The 19,855-nt window shown below is 31.9% G+C and overlaps 1 long non-coding RNA gene across 1 annotated transcript; it reads left to right on the forward strand.

Annotated features, from left to right (window-relative positions):
• Positions 1–390: 390 nt before the first annotated feature.
• Positions 391–3,378, forward strand: LOC145670552 (uncharacterized). The gene is made up of 3 exons (XR_014128333.1): positions 391–463; positions 2,344–2,537; positions 3,257–3,378. It is a non-coding gene; the product is annotated as an uncharacterized LOC145670552 (long non-coding RNA).
• Positions 3,379–19,855: the final 16,477 nt, after the last annotated feature.

Here is a 19,855-nt window from a genome sequence, read left to right on the forward strand (position 1 = left end):
TACAATTTATTTGCACATTCAAAAAATACAAAGTATCGTATATTTACCTAAAAATGTCGTATACAGACCTATTATTGCAAAGACACTATCGTATGTAGTATTAAGGCTCAAATTATTGTATTCCACGCGAAATTTTCGTATGGTTGGCAAGCCTGAATGTAATACTTTTTAATTGTTTCTTTGGTAGAAAAACTACAGAAAAAAATCTCATTACAGCAGTGAACAACTCTGCCCTCTATTGAAATGATGATAAATTAGCTGAGGTTTTCCATTTTCATACGCAATGATAAAAAAATATTTTTTTTTATTGAAAGAGAACATAAATATAGTATACCAAATTACTGGTTTCATCCTTCATTATATATTGTCATTTTTTGTAATTTTATTGCAGGCTTCACTTATCCCATGTCAAAGTATCATTACTATACCCGTTGATGCTCTTATAGAAGCCAAGACATTTTAGGTTTATATGTATAATTTTCTATTCAGTGTATTTAATAGAAAGCTTAGAAGCAGTGCATTGCAGTTTAATTTATTATCAAGTATTTTGTACAATAATGCCGTTTTTTGCTTAAGAGTTATATAGTGCAAAATTTGTATATATTTGATAACAATATTTCATTCTTAGAAGATATTCTTTACAAAATGCCTAAAAATCTGTATTATTTTTCTATTTTCGTGAGATAATTTTGTATCTGGATAGCCAAGCTCGAAGGGAACATAAATTTCATACAATTTTTGAAGAGGGGCAGATATCCTAAACTTCTTCGTAATTTTTGAAATAAACAGAACATTTTTATTTATTTATTGTGCTACCAATCAAAGTTTTAAATGTAAGCTTTATATCATATAATACACCATCATTTATGGGATTTACAATGAGTAGTTCAGTTCTATTTGTCTTGTATTCAAGTAACACTGGTTTGAAACTGAAATGTATGTATTGACAAATATATACATCTAATGAGATATTTTGATACTTCTTTTCACTGTGTTTATATTTTCTTGAAACTTATTTTAATCATTTATTGATTTTATACATGTAAAATGTTGATGGTCATCAGCATATCAATCATTAAAAATGTTTGATAATTTTGTACTTAATTTGAAGTCCACTTTTTAAATGACGAAAGTTGCTTTTAAATTGTTAAGATTTTTATTAGGGCTAATTTTCAACCACATGAAAAATAATTAGAGTTCAAATACTCTCGGAAATCATTGTTTTAGTGAACACATTTCTTGCTTCTTTTCTTAGTGAACAAATTTCTTGCTTCTTGCTTCTACATGCTTCTAAATGGAATGATGAAAGAGGGACGAAACGGGAGAACCCCTAGAAAACCCACGCACACGATGTTCGTCTACCACAAAGCTCACTTGGCGCGAGCTGGGATCTAACCAAGGACCCCGTGCACCAGAGGTGAATGCTATATCACTGAGCCAGTGCGATTCCGGCACTATGTTCGTATGAGACATAAGCCTAAAGCGTAATGTGAGATTCGAACTAATAAAATGCAGATGATTTAGGATTATTTCCCGTCAATATATTATAATATAATAGTTTCATTTCACTTACTTCTGGGGATTGAGATTAAATTTTAAAATTTCTTCTGAACTAATGACATCACTTCTACATCGTAACTACTAAAATATACTTCCGCACCGTAACTCGCAAGCACCTCAATTATGGGATTGATTTTTAGATCGTAACTTATTTTGACATGTACCAATGGAGGATACTTTTACCTCGAAACTTTTTCTCGCTTGAATAAACGATGTTAGTTACCCATTGTAACTCCTTCTGACTTGGAGTATTACGGTTGTTTTCACATTGTAACGGATCCTCAGTTCAAAATTCTTCGAATGATTTTAATACTTTAATTAAATATATTATACAATATCTATAGGCTATGATTTTTCAGGGTTGATGCAAATGCCTACACAATACTGTCCTTATCGGACTATACAAGGTAAGTACTGTATGTTTCATATACAGTTTTGAGAGTGCTTGGATACTAAATTTTAAAGTGATCAAAATAAATAAATAAATAATTATGAATTAGTACGAACTTGTTAATAATATTGACCTTCTGTATATCTTATAACAATATTACTTACCATAATCCCTTTTCATGTTAAACGTTAAAATTAAATCAAATATTGTCATGAGGTATTTTTGAATAAGTCTTTCAAGAAGCATAAACCTCGCCTTAACGTTCAATACAATTATTTAGAAAGAAAACGAAAAAATGTCAAAGTAAAGTATTCTAGAATAGGACAATACTACTACACTGAAATAAAAGCAATATTATTGTAGCTATATTATATCATTTTTTACTTATTTAGTTCATTAATGAGATATTAATACCTCATTCATCAACTACTCGTGGACGACTGCTCGAAGTTACCCAATGACTATCGATGAAGGTATTTGATTAACGATTACAATATTGGAAATGAACACTTGTACTGGGTTTGTATTGCATACAATTCTTGGTTTCTTCCTCTTCAACGGAATACAACCTGAGGAAGTTAAAAAGGTAAGAATAAATAGATGCCTTCAGTGGAACTTGCAAATACCATACATTAAGAATAGTATTCAGAATAATTCTTTCACGTTCTTAGAGTTGTACCAAAGGTTTGCGTAATGAATGGTTAAGATTCAGAATCTGATTTCAATGTATTCCATCAATGATGTTCAGAAGTATATTCTCGTTTGAAAACCTGGTAATTTTAGTACCATATAGCTTACCACCATAGTCACATTTCAAAAGCAGTAGATAATTTATTTTATTTACTTCTCTTCATAATGGTCAAGCAATTTCAAATTTGTATGCACTATGTCAATTCCTTTATATTAAGTACTTAGCAATTAAAGTATCTTATATCATCTAGCTAAAACGAGGCGCATCTAGAAAGTAAGTTTCCCACGCGTTCCATAGCAAGGAAACCTTATGTTGCTCGAAGCGACTGCATGTACGTGAGAGAGTAAGGTCCTAACATGGTACATGCGCCAGCAGAACTTTCCTAGCTTTCTCAGTAGCGTCATGGCAGTGCTTGAAAATGGATGTTCCTATTCAATCAGTGCCACGACACTACTGAGAGAATTAGGGACGTTCTGCTGGCGCATGCGTCATGTTAGTATCTTACTCTCTCACGTACACGCAGTCGCTTCGCGCAACATACGTTTCCTAGCTGTGGGACGTGTGGGAGACTTACTTTCTGGATGTGCCTTTCAGTTTAATACTTTTTCTTACAGGGAAGATTGCAAGTAAGAAACTTCTTGCTTAAAAGTTGTAATCCTGCTAATGGCAAAATTAATTTCAAGCAATTTGTAGTGTTGGAAAGGAACGATGGAGCTGTACAGATTAATGCGAACGCCGAATTTCTTCACACTCTTGTACCTCCTATAAAGGTAAGCGTGTGTGTGTTCTTTCATATGTCAAGTTTATCCAAACTAGTATTACGGTTACATATACATATAGTTGACACAATAATGAGAATAACTGTACTTTACAACACTTAATATGTCAAACATGGTAACACTGATGATGAGTGGGCAGCGTCTTCCCGTTGTACCAGCGAGACGCTTCAAATTAACGCATTTATACTAAAATCGCTAGTGGATTAGGCATATGAAGAGGAATATTCTGGAAGACTAGTGCGATCTGCCTACACTTAGAAAAAAAGTAGGTAGCGTGCTTAAAAAGGTAGGTTACATGCATAATTCCTGTAGTTTTTGGACTTAACGTACAACAGACGTAATTAGAAGCAGACAAAGTATTCTACAGGTACCGTTAGGTACTATAATTAATATAGAAAGTAATGGTCTGTGTTGGCAGCGGGTTGGGTTAGGTCATTAGGGTTTGATGACCTTGTTACGTGTATTGGGGAAAGTTGTTATATTTCTGTTTTTAGTTGTGCTGACATGGAAAGGTCATGTGTTCTTTTTCGAGTTTGTATACGTGTCTGTAGAGACTTTATACTGGCTATTTTTAAAAATAATAATAATGGAAATTTGAATTAAATCCATATTTTTTATTGGTTCATTTGCTTAGCAAATTCAAAACAGAAACTTGTTTCGAACAATATGTGAGAGAGAATAAAAGATTACACGAGCAATATGTGGAGAGAGAATAAAATATTACACGAACAATATGTGAGAGAGAATAAAAAGATATTCTCCTAATATATTTAACGGTTCGATTTCTATGAAATCTCATAAAGTGGTAGGAAATTGTTTTATTTGTTAAAAATAAGAAGCTCAGAACATTTATAATGTGTGATACGCAGTGGGATCGAACCCGGGACCCTTATCATTGGAGATGAACGTTGTATGATGGGAGGGAAATATTTATTCATGCGTGACTTTTTAATTTGTTGGATCGTATTTTTTATTCTCTCGTAATGATTACTCGAACACTGTGTGAGCATACTCGGTGAGCGTGGTAAAACCTCGTGTACGGTATGATACACTATGATGGTACATATACAGAGCGTGGTTTCCGTACGTCTGTTGCTGGTGAACTTAAGACATAAACTGAACTTTTCGCGCGCTTTTGGAAACCCGGTTGGGTAGGAGTGATGATGTGTACATGCTAAAACTTGAATTTAAATACAAAGGAAGACCGTTGACACGTTTGGTAAACATTACAGAATACCGCCAGACTGAAAGAAATAACTTTGGCGCCGCGGTAGGTGAACAAAAGGAAGATTGCGGACGTGGGAGATAAACATCACAAATTGGGGACAAACTAATAGAAATAACTTTGGTGTCGTGGTAGATCCACAAAAAAAGACATTGTCGGTGAAAACATAAAAGAAAGATTGCACACGTAGAACATTAGAAATTGGGGACAAACTAATAGCAATAACTTTGGCGATGTCGGTGAAAACATAAAAGAAAGATTGGTGACTTGGAAGATAAACATCACAGGTTGGAGACAGACTAATAAAAATCAAGTTTTATGATAGTTTGTTAATAATGAATACAAAGAAAGTTTTTACATTACGAATGGTAGAACATATGAGGTTATTGAACGCGAATGCAAAAGAACATTCACCTATTGAATGATGATCATGTTGAAACATGAAGGGATGTTAAATACGATTGCAATAGAAGATTGTTATATTATTGTAATAATAATGAATGAATGATAGTTTGTGGCATCCGTTATTTTACGTGGACAATATGCTGGTGTATGTAGGGTCGATGTATTGTTTACATGAATAATAATAGAAGTTGTAAACTATTTATTTACACGTGATGTATCTAAATCTGCACATAGATGACAGATGATTAAATAGTTCGTCTTATGAATACCGTTGTAAAATGTGGGGAATGATTTTACCAAAGTGAAAATACCAAATGTTGATATTTTAAAAGATTATATGAGAACATGTTTGCTATTTCTATATTTATAAAAATTCCATAGAGAATTGGAAAAGTACATATGAAAATATTTTAATTGGCGTGGTAGGACTGTTGAAAAATGTTTAAAGTATCACGTGATATGATGTTATCGATAAAGTTTTGTTTATATACTGGGTATGAAGAGAAGACTGGTATAGTATCGTCATGGAGTCGATTCAGAGTCAAGTACAGCAAGAAATTCAACTTTGCAACGAAGTAGATTGGGATTCTACATTTGACTTTGTAGAATCTCCAAGGAAAAAGTTTAAAACTGCGAGAGATTTACCAGATATATTTATTGACGAGGAAACTCAGTATTTTTCTCCAGCTTCGCCAGTATCCTCAGAAATTATTATAGAGGAAGAAATTATTGACTTAAGAGAAGATCCAGTATTAATCCCATCATCTCCTGTTGGAGTGAGGACATCTTTACCAACACTTCCAGCATCCTCGTCATTATTAGGAGTAAAAAACATTCAACCACCATCTTTAAAGTGGACACTAGATAGTAAAGAAGAAGAAGAAAGAACACCATCACCTGATTTATTTACCGCAGAAGAAGAGGAGGTGGATGGAGAAGAAGAAGAAAGAACACCATCACCTGATTTATTTACTGAAGAAGAGGAGGAGGATGAAGAAGAAGAAGAAAGACTACCTTCACATGACTTATTTAGTGAAGGGGAGGAAGAAGAAATTTTGCGCTTATTTGACGAACTGGACGAGTGTAAACCCGACACACCACATGCAAGTGTTACACCTTCACCTTCACCAGCACCACCACCACCACCACCACCACAAACGGAGCCCTTAGACTTATCAATGAAGAAGAAGAACGAAGAAGAAGAAGAAAAGTGTAAGTGTACACAAGTGTTTGTGGATGAAAAGTGCATCAAAAACGCTATTTTAAATTGGAACCCTAATTGTGTATTATTATGTGAGGGTTGTTTTTTTGACTGTCCGCAACAAATGTCTCACCGCTGCCTTTTTATGGACATTGAAGCTTTAGAAACAGAGACATGGCTAATTTTTATTAAAGAAAATGTGAGAAAAGAACTTTATAACATATTTCGAAACTCACATAGAATGTGTGTAAATACAATCATATTTGAAGAAAAATATTTCAAATTAATAAGAAACCCAAGATATTTGAATGAATTAGTAGATATTCTACTATCAAAGAATAAGAAATATTAATTTTCGGTGATTCTGTATATATTGTCTAACTTTTATGTAATATTATTATTATTTTGCTTGTATATTATTTTGATTGTATATATTATTATTTTCCTTGTATATTATTTGCTTGTATATTATTATTATTTTGATTGTATATATTATTATTATTATTATTTGCTTGTATATTATTTTGCTTGTATATATAATATTACCGAAATAAATATATATACGAATTTCATTTCTTGATTCTTATTTAATATTAAAACTTTCCTAAATAAAAGGTATTATTGACATTTTACAAGGTGAAACTCCTTTATGCTTTCTATCGTTTACTTTTTTGGAAAAGCGTTTAAAATTGGTATTTGATGAGTGTTTTATATTTTTTTTACTAATACTTTGAAGTATTTAAAAGTTTGATGAGTATTTTACATTGACAAGTTTGCGAATTTTTTGAAAACATAGTTTCTTGTAGCTGCTCTAGCGAGTATGGTTTGGCATACGATTTATTTACAGTTTGCAGCGTAGCTGCTTTTACGACTTTCTAATTTTAATAACGAGATTAGTTAGTATTTTCGAAATTATTTGTAGGTTCACAGGGTACCTGTTCTTAGGAGTATGTTTTAGCATACAATCCAATAATTAACACGGAACTTCTAATGAAGTGATTGAACAAAAAAAAGCAAATGAACGAATAAATAATTAATATTTCGGAACATCTTTAGTATGTTCACACGAAGTGTTCGAGTAATTTACTAGGAGCTTTTTAATATTTCAGAACATCTTTAGTATGTTCACACGAAGTGTTCGAGTAATTTATTAGGAGCTTTTTTAATATTTCGGAATGTAATTCCTCTGAGCTTCTTATGGAAGCGATCCATTATTAAAATTAACCGACTTTGCAATGGCATAGGAGAATATAAAACAGAAACTGATTTAATAACGAATTTTAAAAAAACTCAGTAATATTATAGTATGATTTATATACTTACAAAATGCAAAAAGTTTTCACATACATGCAGAAACTAATTTTACAAACGCGAATCCTAACATGCAGAAAGTTTTTTCACATACACGTGATATAAATGTCGAAAAGTGTTTTTTCAAAAACAAATAACTAACACCAATTTTAAAAAACGAGTCTGTGTAACAGACGATTTATTTTACAAGTTTACAGCAGCGTAGCTGCTCTGAGCTTGTACACCAAGCGATCCGTATAAAAGTGAAAATGTAATTTTCAAAAAATGAAAATGCAACTTGTCAAACGTGAAAATGTAACTTGTTAAACGAAAAAAAAACTGCAAGTTACGAAAATGTAATTTTCAAAAAATTTTTAGAAATGCAAGTTACGAAAATGAAAATGCAAGTTGTCAAAATGAAAATGCAAGTTGTGAAAATGCAAAACCGTGAACTAAAAAAATGTGAAAAGCGTTTTTCACATGTATGCAATATAAAATGCACAAACAAATTTTATGTAGGCGAATTATAACATACGGATTTTTGTTAAAGTTCTAATTTCATGAAAAAAATTTTAAAGAATTTTTCCCTACGTATAAATTGTAAGTCATATTTGAAACATAGTTTACTTTTACACTGTAAGTGTATTGAAAAAATTTTCGCGTTGAAGTAAAATATATAAGATGTGTAAGGAAATAAATAAAACATGTAATATAAAATGAGAAAAAATTTTATTTACAAATTTCAATAATATATATATGGTTTACATACAGATACATTCCTTGATATATTGTTTAATACAATCTTTATTTATATTAGTATATGCACAATTACATACTGGCCAATTTATTGCTAAAAGTTTTTTATCACTTGCTTTTGTTAATTTATACACATTGTTATTATTATTATTTTGTAATTGATTACCAGAACAGTTTTTATTTTCCATTATTACTATTTCTTATGCATATTATAATGTAAATCTTTTACTAAGAATAACTCTGTAATTAACTGAATGTTATCTTTGTTTAATAAAATGTTATATAATGTCCATGTAAATTCCCAATCATCAATTTCAGTATCACAATGCACTCTTGCAAATTCTTCATATAAATCATCAAAAGTTTTTCCGCTTACCATTGTACGCCATGCATTATAACATAACATATTATAGTCCGAAGTAATACAATCGTGTTCTTCTATTTTGCTCCTGTTTTGAAAACACCCATAACACAAAAGTTCTCGTGGTGGTTTCCAACGATCAATACACATTAATACACATTATTCTTTTATAGAAAAAGAAGAACATTGATATTCGCAATTGTCATATGTATTTAGGAAACGACATTGGTACTCACAGTCTGGATTGTTGATACACATCTTCATCGTACTCAAGATATGCTTCTCTTAAGTCAGAAATATGTTAATCATTAAACGTGATTTCTTGATATGAATAATTAAATTTGTTTATAAGATGGGGAATAATGTTTACATCTATATATTTCACATGAATCTTTAGATAATGTTTTAATATTTGATCACGTGTTGATTTTTTGATAAGGAAATTCCACACAATAGTATTTAATTCTTCATCACTTTCACTTACACATTTATGATCAGTTTCTTTCTCACTACGATTCGCACAGCCTTCACAAAGTAATGGTTCAGAAAGTTTATATTTTTCTAGTAACTGTTTTACACAAACTTCATTTACTTCATTAGGAGTACAACCACACTTTACATCATTGAATATCAGAATATCATTAGAAATTGTATTTTGATTTACTACAACTTCCTCTTCAAAGGGTATTTCATTTGGGTATCTGAAATTTCGTCTATACACAGCATCGTCTATGGTAATTTCCTGTGTTGGATAAATAATCCTATATTTTTCAGCGTCTTCTTCAGGAATGTCAGGATCATTAGGATGTACAAGAATAATTTTCTTTTGTTTTTCAAGTTGAAAAAGTTTTTCACGCGGTGAAGTGTATTTAGATTTTACACATTCACTTTGCAATAAAGAAAGATTGGTTTCAATTTCACCTTTTCGTTTTTTATTATTATGAGATGAAGAACCAGAATTTGTTTTTTGCTTTTTAACTGCGGAAACAAATTGCTTTTGACTGTACATTGTAACAGCGTATCACTTCCTTTATATGATTTACTACAGCTATACGCATGCGCGCTTTTATATTATAATTGTGACATGCGCGAAGACCAAGTACAAGTATACATACGCATCTGACATGCGCGAAGACCAAGTACAAGTATACATACGCATTTGACGTGCGCGAAGACCAAGTACAAGTATACACATGTATCTGACATGCGCGAAAATCTAGTACGAGTATGCGCACGCATAGAATTTATATTGTTATGTCTAAATACATCGTGAAAAGAAATAGGTGTGGTGTGATTATATAAAGTTTTTTTTCATACCATTATTATATCATTAGAACATTTATATGTAATAATAGACATGTACGTGATTTGTTAGGGATGAAATTAATAATAATATTATTAACAATTTCATACTTTGTAACTCATTTACTAACACTTAGTGTTTGCTAAAGCAATCTTGGAACAAACAATATATATTGAAAAATAAATAAATAAATTATGATATCAGAGAAAACAAGATTGGATTGTAATTCATGTGCTTACAAACTTAGTAATTCAGATAGTTTGTTTAAAGACTATGTGAATTCTTTCCTTCAAATGAAGCAGGAATCTTCAGGATTTCCTGTTTGGTGCAAAACCAAAGGAGACAAACAAAAATACATTAAAGAGTATCATGCCCATGAGGGCAATCAATTAAATCATAGCAATATCAGGAAGAACCCGGGATTGAGGTATATCTCCAAAATATTCCTCAATTCGCTTTATGGGAAATGGGGACAAAGAACGGACTTGTTGCAATTCATGTTTGTTGACACACTGGAAAAACTTTTTGTATTATCTATGGGCACCGCAATATGAGGTACAAAGCGTGTTATCCGTCGGAAATAAACATCTTATTCTTACTTTTCATAATACGGAAAATAAGAATAAGCCCTGGAAATTCTCAAACGTTGTTCTTGTGGCGTTCATTACGTCATGGGCACGGTTAAAACTGTATGACTTAATGACATTGGTAGGACCTAAAAAATGTTTGTACTGTGATACTGATAGCATCATGTTCGTACAACACCATGATGAGAAATCTCCGCTTACATTACAGCCCTACTTGGGTGAACTAACCAACGAAGTAAAAGAGCGGTGGGAAATAGACAAATTTATAGGGTTTTTATTATTATTATTTCATTAGAAGAAGAAAAAGAAGAATACATTATTTTGATTACAGATGACTTCTACAAGTGAAAACGAACTAACTCAATTGTTAATCATGGCAAAACGTTTCGGATATGATGCATCCGAAGTTGTATGGAAAATGATAGTGGATAAATTTCATAGCAATGGGTGCATGTACGTAGTTTTGAGTAGAAACGAATTTTTTTTTTGGAAGCGTTTGGTGAATAGTTATTATTCTAAGGGTGTGCGTGTACCCAATGAAAAATATTATCAAATGTTAACAGAGTTATTAAAACAATTTAAAGGAAGACAGGATGTTATTTTGGCAACGTGTGAAACCGCTGCTGATATTTCTGATTTATACCAGTGCGGATTTTTCCACAAGGATGATATAAAAAATCAGGATTGTAAAAAGTTCAAGCAGCTGACTTATTTGTTAAGGACAATGCTAAACTACTATTAGGCAAGCTTACCACGACCAAGTTTTCCTAGTTCTGGGGAACCTAAGAACTAAAATGGGTTTTTCAAGAAGTACCTAAGATAATGGATGCATCAGAATTTGAAATAGTAAAGAGTATATCACAAACATATGTTTACTTTGGGTTAAAAGGGACAGAAATAACTATTAAGTGTATGGAATTGAAGGCACGAAAAAATAGGTACGAGATCTGTTTGATTTCGTAATGACCCATACAATAAAGGTATGTTGACAAGAACACCTATATAGGAATAACTATCGAGAGCACTACCTTAAAGTTAAAACAATGTACATAACATAATGTTCTAAAAAGGAATTGGACCCTGATGTATTATTCCATACCATTGAAAACGTGCTTAATAGTAATGAACATTTTCTTTTGGGAAAAAAGGTGGATTGTAAGATCCACATTGTTAATCCATGCAAGGGAAGGGGTCGAACCCATGGATCGGGCAAATATGAGAAATATTGGAAAAGTGTACCATCCCATTAAACAAGGACATATAATGTCTTTCTAAGGCTATCATCCTCGAAAAGGCTAGGGCCGATAAAAATATGAACAAATGTATAAATTAAAAAAAAACAATCCTAAGCGATTGTTGAAGCAGACTAAGGATTTGTGTGATGATGTCAATGTTACTATTGAGCATCGAAATGGATATACTATTAATGATGTGAAAAAAATTTCAACAATACCTGGTACCCAAGTACCAAATCATTGTCTTTGAAAAGAAACTTAATAGTTGTGAATTTTATGGAATGTATCCAGAAATAAAGGGTGGTAAGCAAATATATTTATTGTACAAAGATAATTACTACCAATTAATAACTAGTGTACGTAAACTTCTGCTAGCCGAAGGCTTTTGCGAATATTGTTTGCAAAAAGTACAATAAAAAAATCTCCGATTTATTATTATTCAGCAATATGAAGCTTGTATAAAGTCTTCATTTATTCAGCAATATGAAACAACTTTCAATAGTTTATATTGGTTTTTTACACAAGTTTTTTAAAAAATTTGTATTGTGTTAATTAGTTTTCAACTCATACACATAAATATTTGAAGAAATGTTTAGTATGATAGCACTGCATTGCACTACACAGTAACTATTTTTTCTTAGATATTTACTTGAGTAAGATTTACTTGTAACGTTCACAGAAAAAAAAATCATGGCAAATTGTACCTTTTTTTACAGTTTGTACATGTAATATACCTACAGAAGAGTAACATTTTCATCCATACGTCTTCATATTTTTTCAATCACAAACACTATCACTATCACTTTGTTTTTTATTCCAGATTAAGAATTTCTTAAAATCTTTCTGCAAAAATATTTCTATCAGTTGATTAACAAATGTATCATTATGAATGGCATCATCATATATATGAAAAAACTGTTCTAATTTATTAAAAGTATTGTCGTGCATTTTTTGAAACGTATACCAAATTTCGTTTTGTGTGTCCATATCCATAATAACACTTAGTACTTTTGTTTTCAATATATTTTTATGTAACAGAATGCAGTCGTGGTTTATTGCGTCTTTCAACCCATGTGCACACCCACTGCAAAGAAACATACTTCTTCTTTTAGATTCCCACATTTGAAAAGCATTTATTAAGCACTGAATGGTTATGTGAATATTATCGCAGAAACAGACCAATACGTTTTCAGCATTAGACATTTTTCAGTTCGACAGAGTAAACGAATTATATAATAGTTCACAACGTAGTTGCTCTTACGACTTTCTATTTTTAAAAACGAGTGTTATTTTAAATAACACGAACGAATAAAATAATCACACTGTAAGTGTTCGAGTAATTTATTACGAGAGGATAAATTAATATGAAGCGATCAAACTAAAATAAAAAAAAAACACTAGCCACAAATATCTTCATTGACCACCATACAAAGAAGAAGAAATCTTTTCATCGACTACAACCAGTACAACAATATTTATATGTCGCTTTCTTAACCGCGGTATTTATACTTTTCACCGTGGGATGTAATGACATGTTTGAATTAACCAATGAAAACAGGTTTGAACAAGTTTAAGGTAAACCTCAAACTCATAGTTTCCACCCCCTATTAGTTTTAGATACTATTCTTTTATCCAAATTAACTTGAATATTTCATCTTTGCATCAGTTTTACAAGCGACAAAGTCACTCAGACTGTTTACTGCGCGTGCTTGAATTTCTATATATTCACATTGAAAGCAATAATTAGAAATCACGATACCTGAAACCCCAATAGCTCCTTTGTATTTACTTGTCTTTTAATTAGCCTGTTGGATTCCAACGTGTCGATAAATAATGCTTTTAAATCCTTTTTTTTTTTAAATATACTTTTGGTTATTTTACATTTAAGACATGGTGGATTACTTCCTTTTGTGACAACTTTTAGCAACGAGTGGTGGTATCTTATCTACAGAATACTCAACACTTGAAAAAATTTATTACTGTTGTTATCATAAGACAATAATTATTGAACTTTCGCTAAATATGTTTACAGATAAAGTATTGCGTACAATAGGGAGAAACAAAATGCTATCGAAAATTCGCCAAATGTTAAGGATTCTTGTAGACAATCCATGTAGTAAGTTGTGAATATATGTTAAAACTGAAGCCTACATTATGTATTTGATCAGTGCTAGAAATTCCTGTGAATTTTCATTAGGTATGCTATATGTTAAAAGCTTAGGAAAGAAAAAAAACTAACACCAACTTTTGCAATGGCAAAGGAGAATAAACTGTTTCACAAACTTCTTATGTTTGAAGTTTCATGAAACTAAAATTTATTTGTACAAGTAATCACTGATTTATTTCCTATTTATTTGTATTCTTTTTTCATGTCTATATGACATATATTCAAAGATCATTTACTTATTTAAACAGGTTTTTTTTTATGTCGATGCGTTAGGTTATATATCTCTATTGTATTGAATTAGATTCAATCTCCCAACATGACCCTCCTCCTTTTTGCTAAACGGATAGCGTCCATGTTATCGGTGGTAACAGACCATAGTCATGTAGAAAATCATCATCATTTTATTTACACTTTTCTTCACGAACAATAACTTTGTAAGATTATATAAAATACCCATTACTGTTCAAAGGGGAGGCCAACTAAACTTAATCTAACAGCTTTTCCTATCATTTCATTTAACCATTTTTTTTTTTAAAGAAGGCCGGTAGAAGCAATTTTCAGTTCAAGTTCTTGAAAACAACCATCTTTTAGTATGTATTAATCTTACTTATTTGACACACAGTTGTTCATTAATTTTACTTATGTACTGTTCAAAACAGAAAAGATTTGTTCAAAGTTTTTCAAAGATTTGATAATAAATCTATAAGTACGTTAGCCATAGTTCACTATTGTTTTTTTATCGAGACCAAACTTTTATTCTTTCATAACAGGTCCCTCCCATGATTCACATTTAATTTTAACACTTTTGAAAATACAATTTCCTTGAGCATCCAATAAAATAAAATAAAATTATATGGATTACTATGCTGACAAAGTTTCAATGTTTAGTTTTTTCAGTGCTAGTTGGTTTCTACAGTTAGACTTTTCTTCATTAGGTATTCATTTATCAATATAGGATTATAATGGCTTAATGATAAAGCAGTCATTTTCACTGCTTAGGGTCCCTGGTTCGATTACCGTTTACATCAATTATTTCATTTCTCATAGCGGAGCCATAAGGGTTCAGTGGTAAGGCGTTCATTTTCACTGTTTAGGGTTTTGGTTCGATTACCGCTTGCATCAATTATTTCAACATTTTTATGACAACATTAAGTTTGGATTTATTTCTTATAAATTGTGCTGAACAAACAACGTGTTCTCCCACTTCTTTATTCCACCAATTTCATAACCTTTTCTAAAGTGATCCGACATAATCGTGGAACTCACAGATTTCATTTATTATTCAAAATAATTTCATAATTAAGCGTACACAGATACCATAGTAAGTAAGTAAGTAAGTAATTTTTATTTCTAAGAAACAATTTGCTATTTAATCTTTACATTTATTCAGAGTTCGATTCCATGCTGCACAAAGAAAATATTCTGATGGCAGCATTAAGTATCTAAACTGAACTAAAGTTCTTTTGTCTTTGGGGATTGCGATGGGTTTATGGTCACCTTTAGGCTTGGGGGTCGATCCTAGGATACTCCAATTATTTGAACATTTTATGACAAGTATTTGTGTTTCTCAGGGCCACTTTTTTATAAAGTATCTAAGAGACAACAAATCACCGTAGCCTAAGTGTAGTGGACTCCATTTCATCCAAATAGATAATGGTATGCCAATTAACATATATGTCATTCTACACTGAAACCCTTTATTTATATTTACCTTAAATAGTTGGACATTATCGTGTTTTTGCACAAAATTTTATATAAAATCCCGTTGGTCGCAAATCCACAGCTTCAAACCCAAAAGAAATACCTAGTTAATTATTCAAGGAATAAAAAAACTGTTCTCAATGTATGTTCCCTGCTACCAAGTATATTTTAGTGTTCACAGAAGAAAAAGTATTCAAATTCTCTAACTTGCCTGCATAAAATAAGTTGCTCTGAGTAATTTATTAGGAGAGTATCTTTTATTCTCTTACATATTCTTCGAACATCTTATACAAGTGAGAGAATAAAATAAATTCATTCACTCATCTTAAACGGATTTAATCAAAAAGAAAAAATTCAGACTTTTCTTTCAGTATACTATCATTTAATAGCAACAACTAATTAGTAAACGAAAAATGTTGTTGTTGTTGATTTAATTCTTATTTATGGACACCAGCAAATATCTCATTAAGCATGTTTCACCCTACAACTATGTATATTGATTAAAAATAAAAGGAAAACTCATGTACAATTTGATATTAAAGGGAAATCAAATTAGTTATAATTAAAATCTTTTCAATTGAAACTGTTAACTAAATAGTGCAACGTACTGAAAAGCATAAAGATTTTTTCCTGTTTTTTTAAAAATCCTAACAACAATTCTTATTCTGAAAATATCTTTTCTATGCTTCGAAACGTTACTGTTAATAAAAGGTATCTATAAGTTCAATATGACACGGAAAAAAAAAGTTAGACATTTTTATGACCTTTGTTAGGTAGGTTTTAAAAATTCAAAGGAAAGGAAACTCAAAATTTACCCATTCACCCAAAAACATGATTTATTTACATTATATTTACAAGTATTTACAAAAAAAAAAAATAAAATTAAAGCCCCAAAATTACCTCCCCTCCCTCTTCCTGATCCATTTCTTCTTCTTCTTCTTCTTCTGCATCCTTCTCTGCGTCTTGCTTTTCTTCTTCTTTTTCCCTCATCCGTCCCTCTAACTCCCACTGTAATCCTAATATCTCCTTCACCCGTTGTTTTTCCTCCATGTCATGTTTAAAAATTAAGCTTGCGAGGTCGAAATTTTCACAGGTTCTACATATATGCCACCTTTCTCGCAGTGGATTTTTTGGGCACTCATATGAAAAATATGGCGTAAATTTAAATTTCTCATTGTCCTTTCTACGCTCTTCCATGTAAAATCAAATGGAGTATATTCCTCAAAAATAATTTCGGCCATTGTCTTCTGCAAAATAAAAAAAAGTATTATTAGTACAACTTATTTTCACCAGAATGGAATCAATTATAATCAACAATAATAAAATTCTATTATTCTAATCACAAACTCAATTACATTGTTTAACTTGGACAACTTATATATATATAATTTTAAAGGGGTTAACTTCACAAAGATTTGACCGCTATGTAAAAAGTTATATCTGATTTCCGGTGTGGATTTTATGGTTCCAATTAGTGCTAAAAAGTTTTTTTCCAGGAGCAAAGTTTTAAATTTGTGTGAGATATATGTTTAATTTTCAGTTTTTTTTTTTTTTTGTTCTGAAAAAACCTATAAGAAAAATATCACTCTTAAATCATGTCTAGTGATCCTGTGTAGCCTAACATAGTGATTAACGCTAATAATCACGCTATTGGTACAAACTGTCCCGGATTTAATTTCCGGTGGTGGTAAAATACTAGTTTCATATAGCCATGCTACTGAACAAAACAGTAAGCTTAAAATCAATTCATTTTATGTAGGTACACGTCTCATATACCAATACTACTGAACGGGATAGCAACTTAAAATCAATTCACTTTATGTAGGTACACGTCTCATATACCCATACTACTGAACGGGATAGCAACTTAAAATCAATTCACTTTATGTAGGTACACGTCTCATAAACCCATGCTACTGAACGGGATAGCAACTTAAAATCAATTCACTTTATGTAGGTACACGTCTCATAAACCCATGCTACTGAACGAAACAACAACAAACTCAAAATCAATTTAACTTAGGCAATAGCATACGTCTCGAAGTTTTCAAGTTTATTTTCCAATAATTGTTAATTAGTTAATAGGTTCATGTTTCATATACCAATGCTGCTGAACGCCTTGATTAACTGAAATTAAGCTACTATTATTAAAATCTTACAGTATGTCCTTATATTTTAATAAACGCTGCTAACAAACACGAATTCAATTCCCGGTTGTATCCTAAAAGTTTCACGTTAAGAATGGTGCATTTTGTTAAAATGATTCGCAATTTAATTTCCAATGGTTCGACATGTTCTAACCCCTAATGCTTCTGCCTTTGGTGCAAACAAAACCATGGTACCGCATTCACTAATGTTATCATCATCTTTACTGCAAACATATTTGACATCTCATCTACAAATTTCGCATGTCATAATTTTTTAATGTTATTGCCTTTCGTGCTAAGGCGTACAATTTTAATTCCCGTGCAGGTTTACTCGCATAAACAAAGTCACCTTAACAACGGCGTGCAGATTTAATTTCCGCGTAAACCTAACACTGGGGTACGAGTTTAAATCCCGGGCAAGCCTACGCGCCTAACATAAAATGCGGATTTAATTTCCGCGTAAACCTAACACTGACGTACGAGTTCAAATCCCGGGTAAGCCTACGCGCTTAAAAACAAAGTCATCTTAATAGCAGCGTGCGGGTTTAATTTCCGCATAAATTTAACACTGGTGCGTGGGTTCAAATTCCAAGCGGGCCTACGCATATAAGCAAAGTCACCTTAACAGCGGCATACGGGTTCAAATCCCAAGTGCGCTTACGCGTATAAGCAATTAGCCTTAAATGCTCTACAACAACAACCCTGCAAAGGTTTGAAAATTAATTTTCAATAATAAATATTATATTTAATCTCTGGTTTTATTCAATGTCACTCCAATCCAGTTAGCTATAAAATATTCTCCCACATTCAAATGTATTCTGCAATATTTAAATATATCTTTCACGCCATTTCCCTCAAAATATGACGGACTAAACAAATTAAGTTATTATTTTATTTTTCACTGTATATAAATCAAATTTCCACCCGGACAAACTCAAACAAAGTGATTTATTAAAAATAAAATACGTTCGCTTCATATAACCCTCGAGTAGTCGCGCCGCGGTCAAAAGCACCGCAGGGAAATTATTTTTTGTCGTGTGCCCACTCTCTTTGTCCGACGGACCCCACCGTCTACCTAATCTTACCCCTCACCTTCCCGAACATTCCTGCTCAATCACTCCCTTATCCGTTGGTTAGTTTAAATACTAGTGATTATTTAGTGACCCTGCGGTGCTTTCCACCGCGCGCGACTAACCGTGTAATGTTTTTTCTCAGAGTTTCGCTCTGCACGTGACCTTTGCTTTGGAGATGTTTTAAGCTTTATAATCATGAATATTATTTTAATGGATGGAAGAGAGGTCGACAAAGTTAACAAATTGATACCAATTGTGGAAAAAGAGGAAATTAGAAGTGGACGGACAGCTTAAAACAATGGAGGGAAATGATAGGAATGGACTATTGAGATAAATCAGCCATGATGATCTCGTGGAAGCTTTGTCTGAGAAAGATCATAACAAAAAAGATAATGTAGAAGTGAGTGAACACGAAAGTGGAAGTGAGGAGTCTGCGAGCCACTCTGAAGATCTTAAACCCAGAAATGACCAGCGATTCCCCGAATGTAGTCAGCGCAGCAGAAGCCGAAATAAGCGACGACAAAGTGTAAAGCACTGTAAATTTGAGTATAGCCTAGAATAATTCAATGTAGTGTTGTATAGGTGAAGTTTCAAATTATAGGACAGTAAAATAATTCAATGTAAATTTGATTTGATTTGATTTGATTTCAATATGCTACGGCTTAACGTGGGATCCGAACCACATGAGCTCCCACTGAGAATCGAACCAGGAAGTTCCACGCCAAAAGGGCATACGCTAACCGCTTAGCTACGAGTGAGCTATAATTGAATGTAAAATGCGCCTTGAAGCTTGTTTTATTGTTATGTGTATATAGTATTTATCTCACTAATTAACTATTGCATTTCTAATTTTAGACGAACCAAAGAGTTGAAAAAATCAAAAGATCGTCATCACAATTAGAATTTTCAATAAAACCAGTGCGTTGTTATCTATCTAAAGAAATATGTAACGAGAAAAACATTTTATTCCAGATAACAAATAA

Source organism: Thermobia domestica, chromosome 14 (genome assembly GCF_964235325.1).
Source record: "Thermobia domestica chromosome 14, izTheDome1.hap1.1, whole genome shotgun sequence".
NCBI classification, from domain to species: domain Eukaryota; kingdom Metazoa; phylum Arthropoda; class Insecta; order Zygentoma; family Lepismatidae; genus Thermobia; species Thermobia domestica.